This window comes from Meriones unguiculatus, chromosome 9 (assembly GCF_030254825.1).
Source record: "Meriones unguiculatus strain TT.TT164.6M chromosome 9, Bangor_MerUng_6.1, whole genome shotgun sequence".
NCBI lineage: Eukaryota > Metazoa > Chordata > Mammalia > Rodentia > Muridae > Meriones > Meriones unguiculatus.
The window spans coordinates 93012472-93038987 of record NC_083357.1 but is presented as its reverse complement, the minus strand read 5'-3'; positions in this window follow the sequence as shown (position 1 = coordinate 93038987).

The following is a 26516-nucleotide window of genomic DNA, read 5'->3' as shown; positions in this document are numbered from 1 at the left end:
ATAGAAAGTAATTCTTGACATTAGCCTCTAAAATGACTGCCAGTCAGTGTATGTTCAAAATACATTTACATCACTTTTTATTAGCTTTAGCTCTCTTTTCTGGAGCCTTCATAATTATAATTGCTTATTCAATGTCCATCTGCTTACTTTGACCTAAACTTAGAGAATAAAGAAAAATCTCCGTCTTGTTTGTTCTATTTCATCTTAAGTTATCACAAAACATACGAAACATCTGTCAAGTGAATTAATTAACATGGGGATGATAATTCAGATAATTTACTTTTCCTTACAGTTGTTCATTTAACTATTTTTATCACTACTACTTTTTTATCTGTGTGTTCTTTACTGAATATGGAAATGAGTAGAATCACAGTTTCAGGAAATTCCTCCTCTATTTTTAGATGGTAAGAAGCATATATATTTAATTCTCTATTTCAATAAAATAATCATATGGTCTCATGAAATGATTAAATCATGAGTTAAATTTATTCAATTTTCATTAGCTAATCTGACCTTCAGAGTAAATCTTGAATCATCCTCTTTACATTTACTAATATTTAAATTCCTGGATGTTTATGAACACCAACAATCTCTGAAACTGGTTAGTTTATTTATTTACTTTTTTGGCCCAGACAGTTTCATTTTTCTGATAATTCTCAATAGACATGCACATGTATATAAAAGGAAATGATTTTTACATAGATAAATATGATGGGAAATTAATACATGATTTATACTAGAAAGAATAAGAAATTGGTGGTGGACACATTATTGATTATGTGAACACTCTTACTTTATAAAGTAATTAAACCCATAAATTACACCACCAGATAGGGACACGAGTGGGAATAAGACTGGCATGCAAGCAATTATTCATCCTGTAAATCTACAATCACAGCCTTCCTTGTGCCTTCCTTCAGTGTATTCCTGTGCTTGTCTATGGAAAGTAGGATGCGGACACTAACTATATTTAGTGGGTTAACAACAAAAATAGTTTGTGTGTTTCTACATGAGAAATCAATGTTTTAAATGCAATTTGCAGGGCAAGCAGCATGGTGCTGCCATGGTGGGTAACTTCAGCACTAGAGCCCAGCATTTCTACACCCTAAGTTCAAACATCTGAGGAAATTTGTATTCTTTGTCTCTGTGCTGCGGTGTCCAACATCAAAGATCTCATCCCCATGTGACTCAATTAGCTATGTACTTTTTTTTTTATAGCTCCTGGTGGTTCGTTTTGTTCTTTTTATATTGATATCTTTATAGGAACATTAGAAATTCCTTTATTCGAAGAACATTTTGATTTCTCAAGAAAACTTTGTTTAGAGTATACTTCTATTTTATATTTCAAACCCTTAAAACTGTTATCATACAATAAATAAAGGGATTTTTTTTCCTGTTTCAGAATATTTTTTATTTTTATTATTAGTTACATTTTATTAACTCTGTATCCCAGCTATATCCTGCTCCCTCATTCCCTCTCAACACCACCCTCCCTCCTTCATATCCTCCCTGCCCCTTTCCAAGTCCACTGATTGGGGAGGAACTCCTCCCCTTTCTTCTGACCCTGTTTTATCAGGTATCTTCAGGACTGGCTGCAAAGTCCTCCTCTGTGGCCTAGCAAGGCTGCTTGTCCCTTGATTTTAAGCACATTAAATATTAAGCCATATTATAGTATGTGAAGTTAAGGTCTTAAATTGAAGACGTATTTTTAATTGGTACCAATATATTTTATAAGACATATTGTCTAATAGAATGATAATGATAATAATAATAACAACATTCTCAGATTTGCAAATCATAATTGGTTGCCTTACTTCTTTGTGAAAATATATTGCTTTAAAATGAAATGACCATCAATAATGGACTTTTATATAAATTTATTTGTAACATTTAATAGGTGTAGAGCTTTAATGCTGCTTCAAAATTTCTTGTACATTTTGAGTTAAAGAAAATATTTTTAATTGGGCTATTGCATAAGTGAGCACTAAAGAGAGTTAAATAAAATGCTATAAGGTGCAAATATCCCATTTCATTAGTGAATGAAAAACAAAAGAAATGAAAAGCTGAGGGAGGGAGGGTGGGATTGGGAGGAAATAAGGGAGTGGGATACAGCTGGGATACAGAGTTAATAAAATGTAACTAATAATAATAACAACAACAATAATATAATAATAATAATAATAATAATAAAAGAAAAGAAAAGGAAAGGACAGGGCATGACTGTTCCTTGGTATGGTGAGGAAAAAGTTTATTATAGATAAAAGTGACAGCAGAGGCAGACACAGGGACTTCTGGGAGAGTCCAGAGTGGTCATGACCAGCCTGAACTGGGTCACATGGGAGACAGGAGAGAGAGGAACCAGGTGTCGAAGTCAGAATCCAAGGATACAAAAAGGGTGGGTAACCAGGAAGTCTGGTTTATATAGGAAGCAGCCTCTGAAGGAAGGGCATCCCAGACTCTGGGCTGGAGAGGTGTGAGTAGAAGGCAGAATATGCCAGCCATACTTTTTAACATGCACGAACTGAGAGATACTAGGGGAACCTCTGGCCAGCTCTGCTCTGATACATTAAACAGCACCTCAGCACTTTTCCTGGGTCTGAAATTTGACAGTTAGACATCTGTTAACACTCATCTTGACTGATGCATACATTACCTTCCTCAATCAAGATGAATGATATTTCTTAATCTTATAACTTTAAGATATAATAATTCATTATTTTTTAAAGAAATTACATAGACCTGAAGATAATCTTTGTTCTTTTTTTTTTAAAGATTTCTGAATTTTCTTTATAATCCAGGTATTCTGTAGTTCTTAAAAATGTCAACAAGAATAATATTAAATATAGTGAAAAAGGCAAATTTCAGTACAGACATTTCCACATCAATTGAACTGCCTGGTATATAATGTAGTAAAGTAAGACTACTTAATTGCTATATTCTCTTATAAAGTTAAAAGAGACTGGCTATAAAAATTACATGTAATCAATACAAATGCAACTATAAAAGTCCCCACATATGGTTCTTGCAATTTAATTATCTCTACATAATTGCTACTCATAGGGGTTTGTATACAGAATATACAAATAAATGAATACTTTGATGTTTCATTTTATTTGATTTTAATCAAGGATATAATTTCTCATGCCAGCATGTTTCAATAAATTCATTTATCTTTAAGAAAGTAAGGTAATAGTTACTTTTGTAATTTGACATTTATAGATATATATTTCCTCTTTCACAAGAAGCTCATTTTGTTTGGAATCATCTTTGAACATTTAAAAAAATGAATTAATAAAACAGTAGTCCTAAAAGAAATTTTTGTGAGTCATCATTTCCAATGTAAATTTGTACTGAGAAATCATATTGCTCACTACTTCAATTTGAGCAATGTTTTATCCTACAAATATATGTCAAAAAATCTAGTAATTAATTATAAGCATATGGGTTTTTTTTTTTTCCAATGCAGTTTATTCAGGAACATTGAACAATCCTCGGACCCTGGGGAAAGCCAGCCCACAGCTTAAATAGCCTCTGGGTAGCCAACCCAGGCGTGCCACGGGGGCAATGCAGATAGGTCCACATACATGGAAGCAAGCCAGATCCTCGGCCTTAGCCAAATGTGGAGTTGTTCGTGACAGAGAGCACTCACCATCGGGAAGGTGGAAGGCAGAAACCAGCTCCATCTTTAAGGCATAGCATTCCGCAGCTCTCTACAGTTCCCCCTTTTTGTTTTAGACGCATCAGGCAAGAGTAGAGGTCTGATCTCTGATATTAGAAATAAATTGGGACTTTGTACAGATGTTCATTTAGGTGTCATCCACCCAAAGAGCATCAGACCCGTCCGATGCCCCAGGTCCCGCATATGTTTTTGAGAAAATGCAATATAGAACTGTTACCTTCTTTATGTACTCAAATTTAGAGTGATTAGTTTGATTTTAATCTCTTCCCTGAAAAGACATCATGCTTTTGCTGTCAAAATTCTACTAACTGCTTAAGTGCTTTTTATACATTGCACATAAATTATCATTATTATTTTGTTAATGTTATTTTTATAAAAGGGCCTTATGATGCTCAGGTTAGTATCAAACACTCTATGTAGACCAAGACATTACTGGACTCTTGCCTCTATCTTCCAAGTGCTGTGATGGCAGGATTGTGTCCTTGCACTGGCAATATGGAACTGTAACAATAGTTCCTACAAGAATATATATAACCTACTGGGGGCCAGCCTGAGAATTCAGACAGGTCCTAGCAGAGGAGATAAGGCACAGCTGGAAAGGAGTACGGATGATGGAGTCAGAGACTGGCTAGTAGAACCTTGCATCACTGACTGATTAGCAACAAGGATTTTTATATATATATATACAGATTCCATAAGAGAGGAAAACTTAAGATTTCAAAAGAAATAGAGATCATATCACATTTGTCCTTGGATAGTGTTACAAATACAAAGAGAATTATCAATCTCAAATCATTATAGACTACATAAGCATTTATGACATATCACATTCTATTCTTTAGAAAACTGAAATACTGAACAGATAGAAAAATATCTGAGTCAATCTAGACAAGTCCCCAAACCTTAAACAATGCATAATGGTTGAGCAACAACATGTGAGTTAGCCTCGCTTTAAAGTCTGAAAGCTCTCCAAGCTGTAGCCTGACTTATTCTATTCATTTGCTTTCTCTTTCTTTTTAGTTAAAAGACCTTCATGTGAGGCAGTCTCCTTCTGATTGGTAAAATCTTATATTTGTTTTATATTAATTTTATACCATCTATATCTCTATATATATTAGCAAAGGTTGTTTTAGGCAAACTAACTTTGTCATTAAGTTTTCATTTTCTGGTGGCAATGTCCTGTAGACTACATATAGGAGGAAGCCTGTAATCTGATTTGTTGACAAATCTTTTTTTTTTTTTTTCTTCCATTTGCTTTGGAACTGGTGTGCCAAGAGAACTCTGGGGCTAACCAAACCTTTTATGCTGTTCATAATCTCCATGTCAAGGTAGACTCCCAAGTAGGGCCATATAAGTTTACTCCTTTGATAGCAAAAATAATTCTCTGGGGAAAAGACATTTATAAATCATAACATAAAATTTCCTCACAAATGTAACATGTAGCAATCAGAAGCCCACGGCGAAAGACAGCACAATGGCAAAAATAGCATTTTACTCAGTTTTTGAAAGAAAGCATCAAACAGCTGTGCTGGTTTCATAGCTCTTGGAGTTTTTCACTAGTTGTGACTACCAAAAACCCTGGGACCCAACTCGGGGGCAGTTTTGTTTCTAAAACCCTTATCAGTCCATAATGTAAGGCACTATCATTGACAAAATTTGTAAATGGATGTAGTACAGATCAAACAGTTCACAGTACAGGCAAATGAAGAGAAAGTAGTGATTCTCCAGGAAGACATCTATTTGATCTGCTTATTTAAACTATTAACCTTTTAGCTATATCATATCTGTATACTAAATTATAGAGTAAAAAGGTTACTTCAAGAGGTCAGGCATATTTTATATTATTTCAAATATTCAAATACATTTCAAATTAGTGAAATGTATTTTTTCAGATACTAAATAAATATAAAATATTTATGTTTTCTATATTTCCTTGAGTTAATAATAATAATTTAAGTTTTAATTAGATTTTAAAATCAGTAGGAATGGTAATTATCAATGCTCATTATGGATGAACATTAAACAAATTAAGCATCATTAAAATTTTAATAACAGAATAAAACTAGCTAGGCATGCATAAAAATTGTTTTTATTTCCTCAGAAAAGGGGATGAGATGAAATGCATTCCCGAACCTTCCTAGACCTTTCGGAGGTCTCTCACACCCGCTCTGGCTTAAATTCCTCTCCAAGTTGACTGATTCAAACTGGCATCTCTTGGATTCTGACTGAATTATTCTGCCTGGCCTTAAACTAATTCTGGCCATATGTTTTAATCTCTGGCTCCTTCTCATTCTCTGGCTAATTCTTTCTTCACCAGTTCTTTCCACAACCTGTCTCTAGAAAACAGTCCCAGTAAAAAAATCTCCTGATTAAAAAAAAAAAACAAAAAACAATAAAACAAAAAACACTCCATAAAAACTCTCTCCTCTCTTATGTGCTAATCTTAAAAGCCTCTCTTTCCTGTCTGTTCTTGTGAGAGCTGGGCATGTCTTATCTATGGCTCATTCTGCGAAATCTTTCTCTGATTTGTCACTCTGTCTGCCCCTCCATTAGACCTCACTTTTAAACAAGACTGTTTCTTTCTACAAACTAAATATACCTTTATTTTTTGGGATTAAAGGTATGTACTAAGGGTCTATTTTTCAGCCAGATCATACCATAATCCTGAGAGTGTCTGCAATCTAGCTGTATCACACAGACCTAGAAGGTCTTCGGATGTTTTCTCTTGCCAGAGGAACCATGTTGCTCATTAAAATTCTTCTACAGGTATTCCTTTAAAACATTTCCTGTGTTTATCATATCTTATAGGTCTATATAAGTGAGTATATCCCATGTTTGTCTTTCTCCTTCTGGGATATTTCACTCAGAATGATCTTTTCTAGATCCCACCATTTGCCTGCAAATTTCATGATTTCCTCCTTTTTGATTGCTGAGTAGTATTCCATTGTATAAAAATACCACAATTTCTGTACCCATTCCATCGTTGATGGACATCTGGGTTGTTTCCAGGTTCTGGCTATTACAAATAGAGCTGCTATAAACATGGTTGAGCAAGTGTCCTTTTTGTGTACTTGAACAAACTTTGGGTATATACCTAAGATATGATAAACATAATGAAATCTATACACCTAAAAAAGATAAACAATTGAGCGGACATGGGGTAAGATGATCAATCCTCATTTAGAAAGACAGATGGGATGTGCATTGAACGTATGACAGGAGTCTACTGAGCGCATCTGAAAGACTCTAAATAGCAGTGTTTTCAAAGCAAAGACTCATGACCAAACCTTTGGCAGAGTACAGGGAATCATAAGAAAGAAGGGGAGTTAGTCTGATGGGGAAAGGATAAAAGCTCCACAAGAACCAAATATATCTGGGCACAGGGTCTTTTCTGAGACTGACATTCAACCAAGGACCATGTATGGATATAACCTAGAACCTCCACTCAGATGTAGCCTGTGGTAGCTCAGTAACCAATTGGTTTCCCAAAGTGAGGGGAACAGGGACTATTTCTAACAGGAATTCAATGACTGGCTCTTTGGTCTCCCCACCCCTGAAGGGAGGAGCAGTCCTGTTAGGCCACAGAGGAGGGCTTTGCAGCCAGTCCTGAAGATACCTGATAAAACAGGATCAGATGAATGGGGAGGAGGTCCCCCCTATCAGTGGACTTGGAAAGGGGCACAGTGGAGATGAGGGAGGGAGGGAGGGACTGGGAGGGAATGAGGGATCAGGACACGGCTGGGATACAGAGTTAATAAAATGTAACTGATAAAAAAAATAAAAAATAAAAAAAAACATTTCCTGTGAATTTAATTCATGAATTGTTTTATGTGTTTTGTTTATACAAATTTGAAGATTGTTCACTTCTCTTTAAGAAGAATGTTCTTTGGCTAACATTTCCTTCACCCTATGAATGTATTTTGAGTACTGTTTCTGTATGTCACTTTTACTTTCAAATATTATATTGGCATTATGAATGCAACAGAGTTTAAAATCATTATTCATTCAATATTTCCAGCATAGTTATAGTAGAATATTGGACTTCCACAGGAATAAATTGTCCATTGTCTAAATTGTCTAATTCTTTCCAAATCCTTTTATTTCCCACTTCACCAAATCTTTTTTAATTTATTTTTATTAATTACAGTTAATTCACTTTGTATCCTTCCTGTAGCTCCCTCTCTCCTCCACTTCCAAACCCACCTATGCCCCTCCCCCAGTCCATTGAGAAGAAAGGGGAGGAGGACCAAATGTCCTTTTGTTGCGACCTGCGTAATCATCTCGCCAGCAAGAACGCACGCGGACAACAGGATCCTTCTGCAGCAAGCTTTATTGCAGTCAAGCGATGAAAGGAGGAAGACCCCGAGCCCCGAAGTGGCGCTGTTTATATAAGCCCTGCTCGCACCAGAGTGGTGTGAGATGACGTATCATCCCCTGATTGGCTGCTCACCCATCACCCCATATGATGCCCCGGGCTGGGCTCCTGACTTGGAGCGCTATTGCCGAAGGGTCATGCTCTCTAGGACTTGTTTACCAGTTTTGAGGGCGGAAGCCAGCGCCATGGCGACCAAACCCCGGCTTTCCACATCCTTTTACTGCTACCATTTTACAGTGAATTATGTTTTTTAATTTGTTTATTTATTTTACATGCCAAGTGTGTGCCTCCCTCCCCTTCTCCCAGTCCCCCCTTTCACTTCCTCACCTTTCCCCTCCCTACTTTCCCACAGAAAAGGTGAGTGTCCCATATCAACCCTCCCCAGTACATCAAGTCACATTGGAACTGAGCATATCCTTATCCCCTGAGGCCAGGCAAGGCAGCCCTGCCAAGGGGAAGTGATCTCTTCTTGTGAGGTCCTAGTCCTCTCCATGCCCTTTGATATTTCCCCAGTTTCACAGGACACCCAGAACTCTGCCCCATGCTTGGCTGCAAGTCCCAGCATCTGCTGCTGTCTGAACCTCCTAGATGAAAGTCAAGTTAGGTTCCTGTTTACAAGCATAGAAGAGCATCATTAATAGTGTCAAGGGCTGGCCTTCAACTGCAAAGTGAGTCTCAGGTTGGGCCAATTATTGGCTGGACATTCTCTCATGAAATACTACTCAGCTATTAAAAATAAGGACATCATGAAATATGCAGACAAATGGATGGAATTAGAAAAGGTCATTTTGATGAGATAACCCATATCCAGAAAGACACACATGATATGTACTCATTTACAAGCTGATATAAGACCTATAGTACAAGATAACCATATTACAATCCATAGACCCAAAGAAGCTGGGTAACAAGGAGGGTTCAAGAGAGGGTGCTGGAATGTCACTCAGAAGGGGAAATAGAATAGACAGCAGAAGTGGATGAAGAGAGGGAACTGGGCAGGAGATTGAATGGGAAGGGATATAAGGCTGGGTATTAGATGTGGGGAGAATGGAGTGGGAAGTGATTAGGCTGGGAATAGGAAAGGAACTGAGAGGGGCATCTCATTATCAAGCTGGAGGCCTGCAATAGGATAGGCTCCTAAGAGGATATGGGTGTGACTTGAGCTGAGACACTTAATGGAGGGGGAAATGAAGACTAAAGTGACACCTCCTAGCCAGGCAGGACTAGTGGAAGGAGGGGAACAACAACCCAATGACAAAACTTTTGATCCAAAAATTACCCTACTTACAAGAAGTGCAGGGATGAGGATGATATCATGAAATTTTATCTTAATAATTTTTTTTGCATTTCTTTGTCATTATTATTTTTTTATTTGTGTAAGTGTGTGCAAAGACCTATGCTATATTACATAGGAAGTGGGAAGGTCACAGGCCAAATTGGAAGAGTATTTTCTCTCCTTCTGACATAATATATTTTTCTCCTGAAGTAAACTCAAGCCATCAGAGTTGATTATTTTTTTAATTAGTATTAATTACACTTTATTCATTTTGTATCCCCCCATAAGCCCCTCCCTCCTCCCCTCCCGATCCCACCCTTCCTCCCCTTTCTGCATGCATGGCCCTCCCCAAGTCCACTGATAGGGGAGGTTCTCCTCTCCTTCTTTCTGATCTTAGACAATCAGTTCTCATCAGAAGTGGCTTCATTGTCATCTTCTGTGGCCTGGTAAGGCTGCTCGCCCCTCAGGGGGAGGTGATCAAAGAGCATAGTTGATTATTATCAATCATTATTACAATGATTGCTTTTAGCTATATCTAATGGGTCTTTGCAAGTGTCTTGCAAAATAAAAAGTGTATTCCAATGTTTTAATTTTTTTTTGACACAAGAAGATATTGTCCAAGGAACAGAAAGAGAAACCTGGACACCAACCCAGCCACAAAACCCTCTACCTACAATCTCTCCAGCCTGTAAGATGTGCTGGGACAATTATGGTACGGAACTTGTAGCAGTAGCCAACCAATATTTGGTCTTTCTTGTGTAAGTCATATCTGTTAACTTGGGGATTTTGTGGGATTCTTAGCCATGTCTAGGAATGGCTAGGAGTGGCTGTATCTCTGACTCTTGTCTGCTTTTAGGACCCATGTCCTCCTATTGGGTTGCCTTGTCTCTCCTGAATATGAGGAATATTGCCTTGTCTTATTGTATCGTGTTTTTCTGTTTGGCTATTGTCTCTTGGAATCTAGCTCTTTTATGAAAAAGAGAAGAAAGGGTAGTTAGTATGAGGGAGAAGGGAGTTGACGGGGAGGTAAGAGGAGGAAGAACTGTGATTAGAATGTATTGTATAAGAAGATTCTATTTTCAATAAAACTTAAATAAGAGAATTTATTCAACGAGTCACTTCCAAGTCTTCAAAATACTACATCTTAAACTTCACCATTGCCCATGATTCAGCTGATATTGCCTAAGATTTAATGCAAATCAGAAACAGCATGAATGAAAATGGATATGTTGCAAAGAAACTTATTTTACCATTTTTATTTTCCAAAATGGTTGTCTATTAGTAGAAAAGAAGTTGTTATCATATAAATAACAAATTTCTTTTGAATCTGATTTCAACATAATTACAAACGTGTTCTCTGTGATTTTCATTCTTATCACTTATATTGATGTTATTTATATTACATTGTTGTGTTTTTTTTTAAAGACTGCCTCCAGAATAGGCTGCTGACAAGTTGTTTATAATTTTTATTTGTATCTGAAATGAACAGATTTCCATAGAAAATGTTTTGAATATAGAAGTCTAAAACTTCGAAACACTTCTTCTCTTCCAAAATCAAAAACAGGGAACTTCAACCTCCATAAGTAGATAGAGTCACTGAAAATTTTCCAGATATAACACTTAGAATTAAACTTGTCTAAATATATGTGTTCAAAATTTATGTGAAATTTTGATGATGCAAATGCAATATTTAACAGTGAGACATTACCTGAGATTATTGTTCCAATATTCTCTGCTTCATTCAAATACATTAGAAAAGCATGGTAATAGTTACATCAGTATATTAATTGCAATTTTGCTTGTTACTTTATAAATATCATTAGTTATTAGCATATAATGTATACAGAATAGGAGCTTAATTGACTTTTTTGATCCACTAATGGCTAAATAATAGGCACATCTAGCATTAGGCTATGAAATATGCAGCTGATTGCACCACATTATCCTAGTTTTACAATATTTTAATAAGTAATTTTTGATAGAGGTCACTTTAATTATTCAAATTAACCTGAAATAATTAACACCAATAGAAATTTTGAATAGTTTTTTCAGTAGGAAGTAAAAAATACTATGTGGTAAAGAATTCAAATGACATGTGCAAAATTTTCATACTCCACACAAATTAATGCTTAATAATATAATGTTAACTTAAAAAGGACTCAGAAACATAGAAATATCTGTCCCCCCCAGTCCTTCATAGCTATTCACATTGTCTTATATTTAAAATAGATATATTAGTGTTACGACAGATCACTGAGAAAGTGGACATGTACCTCCATCACTAACCCTGAACCTATATCCAGTTGATAACCAGTCAAAAGTGAAAAATTTGTCTTCTTCAATCGAGTCTCACTGGTTATATACAAACCACACTAGACGACAGATCCCTTGTTCAACTGTAAATATGTAACACAAAATAACTCAGCAACAGTTTTTGAGGATCTTCGTCTTATAATGATTTGTCAGACTTTTTTAACCTTATAGGTCCTCTGTGAATACGTTATGATTTCCAGTTTTGAATTTTTAATGGAATATCTGTTTGTCCAAATGTGTTTGTGCCTTTTCTTTGGCTCCTTTTCTTCATTTTCTCCTTTCTTAGTTTGTTTCATTTCATTTTATTTTGATATTATTATTATTAATTACTATTATTTTAAGATTCTTGTTTTTACTCTAATGAGCCAAGTGTGTTGGGAAGTTGGGACTATCTTGGAGAAATTGGGGAAAGGAGAATCCATAACCAGATTCAACATATTTTTAATTAAGGAAAAAAATACTGTCATTGATTGATATCAAACAACACACATACATATATATTACATCAAAGAAGTAATCATTCAGCGTTTAGAAGAACATTTTATAAATAGAAAGTTAATATTCATTATAAAATATGGGACCTTCCACTAGAAACATGTAATAATCCATATACCATGGTTTGTAAGAATTATAACATTTATGTATTTGCAGGATACAAGTAATGATATTTAAAAAATAAAGATGCAAACTTGTTATGTGTATATAAACATTTATTTCATATGTATATGAAAAAGCGGTTAGTATTTTTAAAAGTTATTTTGTCCAAGTTTTGGAGAACACAGGCACAGTTCTTCCCATCCCTGTCACTCACAGCAGCCAAAGTGACAAAGACCCAGGGTCAAGGCCTGAAATTATGTGTATATGACCTTAGAGTGGGATTCATCCCCTTTTCAGCCACTTCCTGGGATTCTCAAACAAGGTGATAAATTTGGTTCATGGGAAATATAACTTACCTTCCTGCATCTTTGTAAGATAGCCTTTTCTTTCATTACTTGTAATTCTTTCAGGAGCCCCTCAGGAACTAGACAGTGATCTCAGGTAGATTGCTTAGCAACCAGTTGAAGATAATAACTTCAAATCCCATGAAAATGGTGAACATTTCTATTGTAAAGAGCATAGAGGACAATTGCCCTAGACACTTGCACTGACGCTGAAGTGTTTCTAGTATTTCCTTCTGCATACTTGTCAGTCTCTTAAACATCATGTTTAAGCCTAGACTTAACACATCTTGATCATTCACAGCTCTGCTTCACACTTGATGGTCCTGAACGTCTCTCTGCTTTGAAGCTATGGATCCCAGTTTGGTCCCAGTTAATGTTCCCAAAAGGCTATGCTGATACAATATTTTAAAAATACTTTGGACATTTTGAATGTAATAGTTGGCCACAGAGGAAGACAATGCAGCCCGTCATGATGAGACCTGATAGGCTAAGGGTCAGATGGAAGGGGAGGAGGACCACCTCTATCAGTGGACTAGGGGAGGAGCATGGGGGGAGATGAGGAAGCCAGAGTGGGTTTGGGAGGAGACAAGGGAGGGGGACTGGAGAGGTCAAAGAGCCAGCCATGTTGAGTTCATGTCAGAAATAGTCCCTATTCCCCTTACTAGAAAACCCAGTTGGATACTGAGCTACCACAGGCTACATCTGAGCAGGGGTTCTTAATTATATCCATACATGGTCCTTGGTGGAGAAACAGTCTCATAAAAAGACCGCTGGGCCCAGATATATTTGGTCCTTGTGGAGCTCCTGACCTCTCCAGGTCATACTAACTCCCCCTTCTTTCACGTGATTCCCTGCACTCTGCCGAAGGTTTGGTTATAAGTCTCAGCATCTGCTTTGATGCGCTGCTAGGTAGAGTCTTTCAGAGGCCCTCTGTGGTGGGATCCTGAGATGTTTTTTTTTTTTCTAGTTGCAACATGTTTATTGAGGAAATCATGAAAAGGTAGCTTAGATGCAAACAACACAAAATAAATTAGTCGTGAGAAAGTAGTCCTATAATAATAGAAATTGGCAATTGGCAATGTAGAATTTTTAAACAGAAGATTCAAGTCCAGTGTCCAAAGAAGTTTATCAACTTACTAAATTTCTGTGATTTCCACTTTGGTATCATTAAGATAAAGACAATTATGTTTCCTATCATACATAAAAGTAATCAATAAAATGTTTTAAAATGTTTAATAATTATTATGTTTGAAGTATTCTAGAAACAAAACAAGTGAAGCTGACCTTTCAAATTATTGAAAATAAAGAGATAAGCAAATTAAATATTTTCAGTAAAATTCTCAAGTTCAAGTGTCCTATTCAATGTCAGGAAGTGAAAGAACTCAATACATTTTTCTTTTCCTGTCGCATATATCCCTTACATCTGTGTGTGTATTTAAGTGTGTGGGAGAGTCAAGAATATATATTATTATATATATACTTTTTAAGGTGTTCTTTCAGCTATCACATAATCTTTACTTTCTTCTCATGCTAGTTGCCAGGCTTTAAATACTGTATTTTATTGATAAAATTTAATTTAGTTCTTCCTTACCCCCTTTTCTATATGGGCTTTTACTATGTAATTCACTCTTGCCTAGAACTTGCAATCCTCCTGCCTTTTCTCTGCAGTAAGGTTTATTAGTGTTTCAAAAGAGGAGCTTGGCCTCATTTTAAAATTTGTAGGTTTTATTTCTGACATTGCTTTGCTTCTTAACTTCGCAATGGCTGGTGTGCACAGCCAGACATTATGAATAGTCTGTCCCAACCTTAGCAGGTTGATTACAGTAGAGCCATTTTCTCATCAAAATTTTGATTTTGTGGCTCAGTATTCGTTTTGGGTGTACACGGTAAGCCACTACTCAAGAAAAGAGGAAGAAAATAAGACAAAAGAATTTATGAGTATTGATGCCAGTGGCATTGTAAAGCCTATTTCACCACAGTAGCTCAATGATTCATTTTCCCATAGGAAACTCTGAAGACAAGGAAGTAGGCAGTGTTTACCTTTTTCCAATATACACTAATATTTTAAATAATACATATAGATAGACTCTGGGGAATTTTTTTGTTTCCTGTTATCTCAATCTATCTTTCACTGCTTTTTTCCTTCACTAATATTTTTTTATTGCAACTGTTGAGACATCAACATTAAGAGTTCATCATTTTGCTGATAGTGTTCCACTGTGACAGATGGAGAGAGAGAAGCTGAAGATGTATTGTATTTGCTTCAGTTCATAGCTAGAGCTCAAACAATCAGGAATTAATTTTAAATTGGTAAAACTCTACAGAAAACATGGTTGTATTTGGATGCTTGCTTATTTGATGGGAGGCTGTTTTACGCAGTCACGTAATTTATAGTGTGCCTTGCCAGAGTTACTTGAAATAATCATTTCATTGTGTGAACTTTCACCTACCAAATTGTCTGTGTGAAATATAGTACATGTTTTAAGGAAATGACGTTTAAAGATAACTCATTGACTCAAACATTACCACTGTCAGCAGTGTTAATTGTACTTTATTTCAGAGGCTTTCTTGGAGATGAAGTTTTTTAATTTGTTTATATGTATCTTAAGATGACAACCTGTCACTCTTTATGAAAATTCTAGAAATAAACTACAGAATTCTAGGAAAGATTATATATACGTTCATATGATTCTGAATTTCTTCAGAAGGCACATTCTCTTATTGATACCACTTCTAAGAATTGTTCTTCCAGGTGTTCGGTAAAATGTATGTGAGAGCTTTCTTCTTTATGTAGGACAACCACAGTTACCTGTCTACATGACTATTTGTAGTGTCTGAAGCACCAGACATAGTGCAAATATTTATTAGTAATTTCGACCTGTTCTCTGACCACATTGGTCTTTATTTGTAAAATCCTTAATCTTAGATTATTTAGATACATAAATAAACACAATTTACAAACATTGTAACTATAAAAAATCATTTCAAACTTTATGTATTGAAAATAATATATAAAAATTAATCATTTGTTACAAATGTACGTGCTTGTTACAAATTTTACATACCTAAATTTCTTGGTGTTATCAATAAATATTAATCATAGCTTGTGTGGAAAAATTTCAGTCATGAACCAATAAAATTATTTTCAGCACAACCAAAATATTTTCTATGATTTTAACTTAAAAATGGTTTCAAACACTTCCATTTCTCAAGAAAATACTGCCTTTAAAAAAAAAAATCCAAACTGTCTGTCTAAAGGGTTCTACACAAAAACCATTCCTTGCACTCCAGGCATAAGTAAGAAGCTCTCTTTTGAGTTGCTTGTCAGCATTATCCTGGAGACTCCTAAAATGTTACAGTATTTTTGCCTGAGTTTCCTACAGATGTCAAAAGTAAGTACCTATTGACAAAGACACACTGCACTTTAGACATGGTGCCCAGAAGCCTCTGAGCACTGATTAGAAAGACTCCTCTCTGATGACTAGACTTTTGGGACCTAGAGGGCAGCATGAAAGGTTCAAAGAGCACCCACAGTCCAACTTAGCTATTATCCCTATAAACAACATCAATGACAACCCTAAGGATTCAGTATTATAGCACACCCCCCTTGGCAGTAACCAACAGTGCTCTAATGGGACTTAAGACCAGCTCAACAACAAGGACATCATGACAGGTACTAGAAACCTATCCAACTACTCAGGGCTTCTAAAGTCATGAATCTTGAAGGATAACTGAAAACCACCACTTTATTGAACCAGCGTAATCCACAACCTAACACATTTTCTGCCACTTTCTATTACATTTACAACACTATGACAATCTATATTCCATATTGTAATGACTGTTCTTGGTTATCACCTTGACATATATGGATAGATGGAATCTCATCTGAGAAATTATAACCATCAAATTGACCTAAGGGCATGTGTGTGTGGCATATTCTTGATTGCTAATGGATATGGTTATAGCCCACTGAGAGTGATGCCATGCCTGTGTAGGTGGTCCTTGATTTCCACAACAAAACAAAACAAACAACTTGATTAGTAGAAGTAGGAAGCAAATGAGTAATCATAGTAGAAGTTTCTACATCAGTACTTCCTCCAGGTCTTGAGTCAATTTCCTAACTTTAGGGTTTATCAAAGCAACTTTGAAGCGAGTATACTGATTGGTCTACATTCATGTAATTATGTAATTTGCCTTCTAGAATTTCACATTGAATTTTTGTTTATTTTCTCTAGAAAACCAAATGTTATATGACACCAATTAATTCTTTCTATTATTTTTTTGAAACTAGAATGGCACTCAGTAGATATGTAGATTAAAATTATAAAATTAAAAAGGGGTAAAATATATGGCTCCCTTTGAGTTTAAATCTTCGAAAACTAATAAAATATTCCCAAAGGTCACTTGCAAATGGCTAGCATCCTTATCTATCTAAATTGAGATGCAAAATGACAGGTGATAACTCCCTCTACCATATTTTTTAACATGTTGCACAATAGTCCCATATAACCTCATTATTGCTGCAACAGTAATAAAGCCAATGGCTTGTAAAGTATATGATGTGATGAATATTCATGTAACAAATTATAATGAAAATGCTTCCAGAACGTCACCTTCCTTCTGGTACATTCCAGTCACATAGTACTCTCTTTGGAATGGGTATTTATTTATTTATTTAATTTGCATTATGAAATATCAGTTTCTTTATGAATTCACTGAAGCATGGAGATGACTGCCGCCAGCTGAACTGATAATGAGTTTGGCTGTGAGGGCTTTTAAGACTGAGACTCTTGTATCAATTGTGAAATGCTATTTTGTCTTAGAAATAAGCTACTTCTTTTTGAAAGTAATACAATTATCTCCCATTACACACCTATGCAACCACCTATGGTTTTTTTGAACAGCCATAATTGGTGCAGCAGTCTACACGGTTCATCGATACATAGTTTTCTTTGGATGATCTTTAAAATATTTTCATCATTTACTATGTTTGTCAATATTATAACATTATTTTAAGACTTAGAGGATACACGCACACACACACACACACATATATATATAAGAAAGATATAATTATCAATATTATGATTTTTAATTCCAAGGTCAGAAGAAGCAAGGTAGACTCAAGAAAGGAGCCAATATTATATGAAGTATTTTACATACGTTTTGTTATTCAAGTAATACTGTCTTTGGTAGCTATCGATGATTTCTTTGAGAATTAAAATTCATAATTGATCTATTTATACCACAGTGATGTTTTGCCTCTGTGGAGAAATTAAAAGGGAATGTCAATTACAAAGTTTGCCTCTTGAAATGCATTATTATATTCAATTATACGGTAACTTAAAGAGGTCAAGTGGAATAAGTAACTGAGACTAGATTATTTACTAAGACAATTTTGGAATTATAAAATATTTTAGATTTAGCATGCTTTGTCCTTTCATGCGATTTCTTGTTTATTTGTTTAACTCTCATCAGGAAATTCACAGCAGTGATTTACTGTAGGAAATATTTTCTGCATCCTTTTTTGCTGTGAGTCTGGAGGTCAATGTTTGGCTCCTAGACACTCTTATTATTGTCATTTTATATCAGAAGCAATAAGGGAGGCAGGTTCTTTCTCTGCTTGTAAATGTCAAGTGGCTTGCTGTGGGAATGGGTATTTTCCACCATAAATCAAAGTGTAGAAATGGTTATAAAATGTTTCAATTAGAAGATATTTATCATCCTTCCTTCTGCAAACAGCAGGGTGTTTATTGAAGAAAGTTTTACAGTATCTATTTTAGTTGTGTAACTGATACAGTGGTTAACTATTTGTTAGTTTATTGTTGACATTTCAGATTTTTATCCTGATAGCCATGACATAACAGTGTCAAAATATATCTAAAAACTTGTGGCATTTTATTCTTTTATATTTGTAAAAATGATCATCTCTGTATTTCCAAAGTAGCATTTTTCCGTTGAGAGTTAAACTGCTGCCAAAATGAAACAAACACGGGTTTTCAAGTACTTTTAAAATGTTGTAGATATGTTTACAAAGGATGATTCAAATAATGAGTCAACTTTTCTCACACAAACAAAAGCATAGCTAAAACAATCAGTGTCTAATCATACAGTGAAAGTATCAAATGCTAATGTATCAAATGCAAATGCAACGACACCTCTTCATCCTTTTTGTAGTTAAAAAAAAAACAAAAACACTTTTTTATTAATGTTTTTGTTAACTTCACATCACACACTCAAATTCCACCCATCTCCCTGTCCCTTTATATCTGCCTTCTGCCCTTGAACCTTCCCCCACAAACTCCACTAAAAAATAAAATAAGATAGAATAAAAAGAAATCTCGTCATGAAAGCAGTATTGTGTTACAGTGGGCCACTCAGTGTACCCTTTTGTCTACACATCTTTACTTGCCAATGCTCATTGCAATGAGTCATTGGTCTATTCTGAGGTTTCTGCTTCTGCTGCACTATCAATACAGGACCTCAGGACGACTCCTCTTGGATATCTTGTTTTTGCCCTGTGTCATGGAGATCCTTCAGCCTTGGTGCTGCAGGACCTGTCCCTTCACATTATTCTAGTATATTATTCTTGTATATCATAAATGCGGTAGAGGTTGGGGTGGGCCAACTCAACCTGGATCTGGGCCTGGGAAGTAGCTGAGTTGGTCAGCCTAACAGAACTCTTGTGCCTGTGCTACGAGAACAACCTTTCTAGCACTGACCGGGCTGGCACACCCAATGCCTCAGCTGGCAAGGAGCAGGGTCAGCTCTCCTGCTCTCAAGCCCTTGGAATGTTCCATGCTTTCCTTCTCTACCAGGGTCAGCCCAGGTGAAGTGCAGGGCCTTCTCTCCCACTCCCATGGTGTTAAGACCAGCTCATCTGCCTGCTACAGGTCCCACGTGGCAAGGGGGAGAAGAACATCACTACCTTGGCCATGCTACCCATCCTGACCCCCTCAGATGAAGGATGGGGCCATCTCTTCCACGGGCACCCTCTTGGGGCCGGTTAACCCACATCCCAGCCACCAGGGTCTGCTCTACTGTGGTTCTCAGGCCAGGGGAAAAGTTAGCTCAACACAGTGCCTCAGCCAACAACTCAGGCCACGGACATCTGCATGGCCTTTGGTGTGAACCTGGACCACAGACATCATACAGATCCCAGCTGCAGCAGTGCCCAGGACCCAGACGCGACTCTTGGTGATATCTCAGACAGGACCTCACCGTAGCCCTTTCATATCTGCCTGCTCCTCACCACTGTGGAGGCTCCAGTTCCACCTTCCTCCAATGTATATGAACCCCTGGGTTTCATTTTCTCTTCACTTTACCATGTCTTCATCCTCCATCCTAGTGGGGCCATGGCAGCTCGGGTGACTTTCTTTAGCCTTTTCTTTTTGCACATTTTAAGCTGTGTTAAATTACAGAAATTCACATGATCCTATATAGGTAGGGAGATATAATATTACTAAAATCAGGTTGTTTGGTTTTTTTTTTTTTTTTTTTTTCAAGTAGAAACTTCAGAGTAAAAGATTTGGCCAAATACTGATTAAATAAAAACAAAACAAAACCCAAAAACATAAAATAAGAAAAAAAGGAAAGGAGAGAAAGGGAGGGCAGGGAAGGGGAGGGGAGGGGAAAGGAGGGGAGGGGAAGGAAAGGGGAAAAAAGAAAGGGAAAGGAAAGGAAAGGAAAGGGAAAGGGAAAGGGAAAGGGAAAGGGAAAGGGAAAGGGAAAGGGAAAGAGAAAGAGAAAGGAAAGGAGACCTAGCAGGTAAGCTCTCCATGTTATATTTTAGAAACATCCATATTCTAGTGCACCAACAGTTTCAGCTGGCTTCATATATGAGTTTGGATAGTTTCCACGTCTCTGTTCCTCTTCTGCTACATGTAGAGACAAACTAAAAACAACTTCTGTTCCTTCTTCTGTCTAAGGAAACTTCAAATGTGCCTCTCCTCACCCCACACAAACATAAAGCTTAATACAACAGCACCTAAGCAAACTTATATGCTTTCTTTCACCCAAGCTAGTCCTTAGCCACCTTAGCAAGCACTATCCTTTCTCCTATAAGAATTAAATGAAGTGAGTGGAAGCATTTGCCTCTCTTTTGTTTTTGACTGTGACCAGTTCCTGATGCTGTGAGTTTCCCATAATGAAAGATTGTAAGTTAACTGTGAGCCAAAATAAACCGTTTCTCCCTTAAAAAAAAAAATAGAAAACTTTGCATCCTTCTGTTTTGTCATAGGCTCCATGCTAAACTTTATGTTGACTCTGAGAGCAATATTTCTCACCTTTGTAAAATGGCCCTGAAACAGATGTACATGTAAATTACACTTTACTTCATAAAAAATTCACTTCCTATTCTCTGCAAACAAACTCTTCTGCTTGCTTGCTTCCCAAGGTATTCTTCACCTGTATTTATATATACATGTTTTGACTTCACTTTAAGGTGATTACCACTTGCCAGAGCATCTTCCTAGCATACATAAACCCTACCCCTCCTTCTGTTTTGGAGATTTTGTAATGATTTATGTTTCTTCTTATTATTATTATTATTATTAACAATTAATTCACTTTGTGTCCTGGTAGTTGCCCCCTTTTTCATCTCCTTCCAGTCCCACCCTTCTTTCATCTTCAGCTCCTATCCCTCTAGGAGAGATGGATATGTACTTCTTATTCAATTTATTACAAGCAAAACTGGCACATTAAACATAAATTTTTCATTTAAAATACTTTTATATTAACAAAATTTGAAAATGTTTGTGTTTTCCAATATTAGCTTATTTAAATCAGTTTATGTTTTGATCCCTGGAAAAGAAAATAGAAACTGGACCAGAAAAATAGTAGTGAGGTTGAGAAAGTAGTTGCAGTATCTAGTTCAATACTGTACTGTTAAAAGTCCATGAAGTTATTAGGTTGTTTGAAATGATATGTTAAATACATGTATTTGAATTCTATGACTCAACTCATCTTTGATGTAAGAGCAATCTGAAATGATTAGAGGTTGACCCAAAAGACTAGTCCATGCTAAATGAGCTCCCTGTCACTAAGCTTTCTTAGCTCTATGTCATCCTCAACCTTTTTACCTGAATATAACCAAGTTTCCCAGGGAGGCTGCCAACTCATGACCTTCTCTTTGTTTCTTGAATAGATGAGATTTCAGGCATGCATCCCAACACCAGGCTTAATATTAGGAGAAAATAGTATTTAAAATAAGTAAATGAGACGAGCAAAGTTAAAAAAAAATCTGGGTCCAGGGGGTCCAGCAGAGACTGATGCACCAACCAAGGACCATTCATAGAGAGGACCTAGACCCCTTGCTGAGATGTAGCCCATAGGCAGCTCAGTCTTCTGGTGGGTTCCTGAGTAAGGGGAACAGGGGCAGTCTCTGTCATGAACTGCCTGCTCTTTGATCACTTGCCTCTGGTGAAGTAGCCTTGCTAGTCCACAGAAGAAGATGATCCAGGCAGTCCTGAGGAGACTTGATACACAGATGGCAGAGGAGGAGAACTTTCCTTTGCAGTGGCCTAGGGGAAGGGGAGAAGGTGGAAGAGGGAGGAAGGTTTGAACTAGGAGGAGTTGAGGGAGGAGGCTTTAGTCAGGAGGTGTCAAGGACCACCTGAGGAACTCGCCGACTTCAGAGACCACCTGTAGAAGCTCACCAACTTTCCTCAACTTGCCCGTTCCCTTACCTGCAGTAAACATACTGCTTGGAGATGCCTGTTCCCTTACCTGCAGTAAACATACTGCTTGGAGATGTCAGAGACCACCTGTGGAAATTCATCAACCTGCCTCAACTTGCCCGCAGCAGCAGAGATTTGCTCACAGAACCGTGGCTTATCACAAGATGTTTCAGGCCCCTGGCCGAGAAGAATTTGTAATTTTTCACCCACCCTACTTCCTTATCCTGAACCCTTTATAAAAGTTGATTCTGCTCAGTAAAGTTAGTCCTTGACAAGCACCTGTTTGCTTGGACTCGTTCTTTTCTCTCGCTCATCTTTTCACCAGTTTGGATTCTCTTTTATCCCCCGGAATAACAAGCTCCGCTGGCCGGAGCAAGGAGGTATAATGAATAAACTGTGAAAAAAAATTTAAAATACAAAATAAAATAAGTAAATGAACATATAGAGAACCATGACTATTAACCACCAAAAATATAGACTTAAAGAGTTTAGCTTTTAAGGGTATTTTAACCGTGAACTAATTTAAAAGACAAATCAATGTGTAGATGGCTTTGGAACAGTGTTCTAAATAAATATGCTGGCAATTTATTTTTCTTGAGAATGAAAATACTGCCCTTTCCTTTTCTAAACATATTTGTTGTTTCTAAGATGGATGAACTAATTATAGGAACTTTAGAACATCATTTTGCAGCTGTAGTAGCACATTTACTGCTCAATTTTAAAATAACTGTTTAGTTGTTTAGTGTTTTGTTTATGTCTAATAACATGTACACAGGGTTAAATTTATATTAAACATAGCAAAGCTATCCAAAAATAATTATGATAGCCAGTGACTCTATTCTCAATTGTTCATCATTTGAAAACAAACAATCAAAAAAGCACTTGTATTTTGATTTTCAAATCTGTATTCTTATTTGGTCCTATATGGAAAAGGAACTTAAGGACATGATATTCAGCAAGAAGAGTTTTCAATTGACTTAAAAATCTTTTTATTGATTTTGTTGTGAATTTGATATCATGCCCTCAAATCCCGTCCATCTCCTTGTCCCTTTGTAATCACCATCTGCCCTTTCAACCTCACCCCAAAAGGAAAAAAAAGCAAGTCAAGTAACCAACCAACCAAGCAAGCAACCAAACAAACAAAAACAGCAACAACAACAAAATGTTTAGCTATGGAAGCTGCAGTATGTCATGGTGTGTTACATAGTATGTACGTGAGTCATGCTTTGGCCCAAACATCTTTACTTGTAAATGTTCATTGCTGTAAATTATTGCCATGGTCTGCCTCAAGGCCCCTGGCTTCTGCTACACTATCAGTACTGGACCTCACTGGTGCTCTTCAATATCCTCTCATTACTTCCTGTCATGAAGATCCTACAGGTTTGGTTCAGCAGGTCCTGCCCCTGCATGCACTTCAGTAGTATGTGACAGAGGTTGGGGTGGGCCAACTCAAAGCCCTGGATCTGGGCCTGGGTAATAGCTGAGTTGGGAGTCTGCTAGCACTCCTGCCCCCAGACTACCATAGCCAGCTCTCCAGTACTACCCCAGCAACCTCACCTAAGTGCCACAGCCAGAAAGAGGTGGGGCCAGGCCTCCTGCTCTCAGGCATTTGGGGCCAGCTCATGTGCACTTATATCACCAGGGCCAGCTTTACCTTACTGCCCAAGACAGAGGCAGGGCCTTCTCTCCTAAGTGCTGCAGTCAGCTAGAGGTTGAGCCAGTTCTGTGTAGCTTTGGGGCATCGACATGGTTCTATGCAACAGCCCAGACCAAGGACATCCATCTGGCCTTTGTTGATAACATGGACCTCAGTTGTCAACACAGACCCCTGCTTGTTCAGGGTCAAAGACATAGATATGGCCCTCACCAGCAGCTTGGGCTGGGACTTCCCTATGGCCTCAGGTGACAGCTCACATCCAGCTGTTCTTTGAGTCTCTAGTTTTGTCTCTTTTAGTGCACTAAGAATGGTCCTCTCTCTAGTCACATTTTCCCCTTTCAGGCTACCTTTGTATCTGTTATATAATCCACTTTGGCCTAGAATTTCTTAACTTTCTTCCCTCTTCAGAGCTCATCATCAATTGATTTCATAGCCAGAGGCAAGTAATCAAAGAGCAGGCAATCAAATTCATGACAGAGACTGCCCTTGCTCCCCTTACTCGGTCACCCACATGGAGACTGAGCTGCTAATGGGCTACATCTGAGCAGGGGTCTAGGTCCTCTCTATGCATGGTCCTTGGTTGGTGCATCAGTCTCTACTGGACCTCCTGGACCCAGAGTTTTTAGCTTTGTTGGTCTCATTTTCTTATTTTAAATACTATTTTCTCCTAATATTAAGCCTGGTATTGGGATGCATGCCTGAAATCTAAATCTAAAATCTAGTCTCTGTTCAGGTCTAGAAACAATTTGCTACAAAAACAAACAAATAAAAACAAACAAATAAATAAAACAACCAACTAAACCAACCAACCAACCAAACACAAAAGACTCCAACAACAACAAAAAACGAACAAGCAAAATGAAAACAAACAAACAAAATTAAAAAAACCCATATAGTCATGAATTTGTATCTGGATTTGTTCCTGACCGAGAACCTATTGTCAAATAATGACCCATCTTCATGCAAATATTTTTTGTTTGTTTGTTTCTTTGTTTGAGACTGGGTTTCACTCCGTAGCCTTACCTGGCCTAGACTTCCTTTGTAGATCAGTCTGGCCTTGAATTTACAGAGTGATAGGATTAAAGGCATGTGTCACCACACCTGGCTCCAGGAAAAAAAAAAAAATCTTATCCTTGGTGTGTTGGTTTGACACCTAGAAGGAACAGGGAGAATTTGTAATTCATAATATTTCATATGGGAATAAAATACTGTGAGATACCTGGGAACAGGCACACTCACACACACACACACACACACACACACACACACACACACACTCACACACACCTGCCTTCCTTCTTAATTATCAAGTGAAAACGTCTCTGCTTTTGCAAAAATGTAGTAATGAATGTGGAAAAATAGCCTTAATATTTCTCAAGAATTGCCTGTTAAACCTGTTAGAGAAGTTTACTGATTTTGAATGAGGTTAAGGAAAGGTGACTCAGGTAAAGAACAAAAGACATTGACAGAAGCACTGTTAAGTCTTTTTCTCCTGCTACCTTACCAAGAGTAAACAACCTTGATTCTAGAAGCAAGAGAAGGCAGTGTGACTGTCAAAACATTCTGAAAAAGTCTTTCCTGGAGAAGTCACAGCTTTGGAAGAAAATGAATATATAAGCCTACTCGGGTATAATGATTCTATGTCATTTATTGCAAGGTGTTTCTGTTCTTGTCAGAAATTGAAGAAACTAGAATTATCATACACTGTGAAGTGCTCAATAGAATGTGCTCAAAGACTTTTGTGAAGAGTTGACTGATATACTTTGGAAGCCCCATAATGAAAAAAATTAGCCTTCCACAGTCACATATTCCTAAATCCAATGAATTTAAAACACAGAAACAGAATAAACTCTAAAATATTAAGAGTATTTTGATTTTGAGATGTGTGGCCTATCATTTCTATAAATATATTCACCATTCTTCTATATGATGTATAGGACACATAATTCAATAAAAATATAATTTTTTAAAATTATTGTTAGTTATCAGGAAATCTACTTAAATTAAGAGTTTAGCAGTAGGTTATATGCAGATCTTTTTTATTTCTTTTTTTAATTGAAAATAGATTCTTCTTTTATAAAATATATCCTGAACACAGTTTTTCCTCCTTACCTTCATTCCAACCTCCTTCTACCCCATCATTCCATTCTCCCCCAGATCTTCTCTTCTCTCTTTCCCTTCAGGAAAGAGCTGGCCTTCAAGAAAGAGCAACCAAACACTACAAAACAAGATATAAAACAAAGCAAAGGCCCTCCTATCCTGTTTAGACAAAGTAAGCCAATAGGAGGAAATGTGTCCCTAGAGTAGGCAAGAGTCATAGCCACACCCACTGTTAGGTTTTCCACAAAAATACTAAGCTAACAGCCGTAACATAGATGCACAGGACCAGGTACAGAACCATGCAGCCCTGGTGCCTGTACTTGCTGCCTTTGTGAGCCATTTAAGTCCTGTTTAGTTGATTCATGGTCATGTCCTCCTGGTGTCCTCCAAATTTTCTCTTTTTATTTTTATTAAAAACATTTTATAAAATGTAAAATAGTGAAAGATAAACCTATTTTTTTTAAAAAATAAGTAAAATATTCTGAAAAATTAAAC